This window comes from Nannospalax galili, unplaced genomic scaffold, assembly GCF_000622305.1.
Source record: "Nannospalax galili isolate Female #2095 unplaced genomic scaffold, S.galili_v1.0 scaffold1382, whole genome shotgun sequence".
NCBI lineage: Eukaryota > Metazoa > Chordata > Mammalia > Rodentia > Spalacidae > Nannospalax > Nannospalax galili.
The window spans coordinates 1,203,223-1,204,433 of NW_008348397.1; the positions used below are offsets into that span (position 1 = coordinate 1,203,223).

The following is a 1,211-nucleotide window of genomic DNA, read 5'->3' on the forward strand; positions in this document are numbered from 1 at the left end:
ATATGGGTGCTGGGAATCGAACCCGGGTCCTCTGCAAGAGCAGTCAGTGCTCTTAACCGCTGAGCCATCTCTCCGGCCCCCCCCTGTGTTTTTTTTTAATATTTATTATTTTTATTTTATGTGTATGAGTGGATTACCTGTATGTATGTAAGTGCACCCATGTCGTGCATTGTCCATGGAGCTCAGAAGAGGGCATCGGAATCCCCTGGAACTGGAGTTATGGACAGTTGTTAGCCACCATGTGGGTGCTGAAAATCAAAACTAGGTCCTTTGGAAGAGCCACCAGTGCTGTTAACCACTGAGCCATCTCTCCAGCCTGAAATTTATTTATTTATTTATTTACTTATTTAGGTCTTTTTTTTTTTTTTTTTTTTTTTTTTTTTATTGACAGAGTCCCTTTAAGCCCCAGTTGTCCTGGAACTCACTATTTAGACCAGGCTGGCTTTGAACTCACAGAGATCCGCCTGCCTCTGCCTCCCAAGTGCTGGGACTACAGGCGTGCACCACCACACCCAGCTGTTTTTATTTTTTATGTGTATGAGTGTTATGCCTACATATATGTAAGTGCTCCTGTATTATGCAGCGCCCATGGAGGTACCCAAAGAGAGTGTCAGAGCCCCTGGAACTAGAATTACAGACAGTTGATTAGCTGCCGTGTAGATACTGGGATTTTAACTGGCGGTCCTCTGCAGTTATAGCCAGCTCTTAACAACTGAACCATCTCTCCAGCCCCTCCTCTGTGTTTTTTTGGGGGGTTTTTTTGGATTTTTTTATGTGTTTGAGTGTTATTCCTGCATATGTGTAAGTGTACCCGTGTCATGCAGTGCCCAAGGAGAACAGAAGAGGGTGTCAGATCTCCTAGAATTGGAGTTATAAACAGTTGTTAGCCATCATGTGGGTGCTGGGATCTGAACCTGGGTTTTCTGCAAGAACAGCCAGTGCTCTTAACCACTGAGCCATCTCTCTAGCCCTCTCTGTGGCTTTTTTAAAAAAAAAAATTTATTATTTTTATTTTATGTGTATGAGTGTATTGCCTACATGTAGGTAAGTGCACCAGTGTCGTGCAGTGCCTGCAGAGGTCAGAAGAAGAGGCTGTTGGATCCCCTGGAACTGGAGTTATGGACAGTTGTTAGCTGCCATGTGGGTTCTGGGATTTGAACCCGGGTCTTCTGCAAGAACAGTCAGTGCTCTTAACTGCTGAGCCATCTCTC

The 1,211-nt window shown here is 44.6% G+C and overlaps 1 protein-coding gene across 1 annotated transcript in view; it reads left to right on the forward strand.

Annotated features, from left to right (window-relative positions):
- Cdk12 (cyclin dependent kinase 12) overlaps positions 1-1,211 on the forward strand; it is an 82,602-nt gene that overhangs the window by 80,164 nt on the left and 1,227 nt on the right. The window lies entirely within an intron of this gene.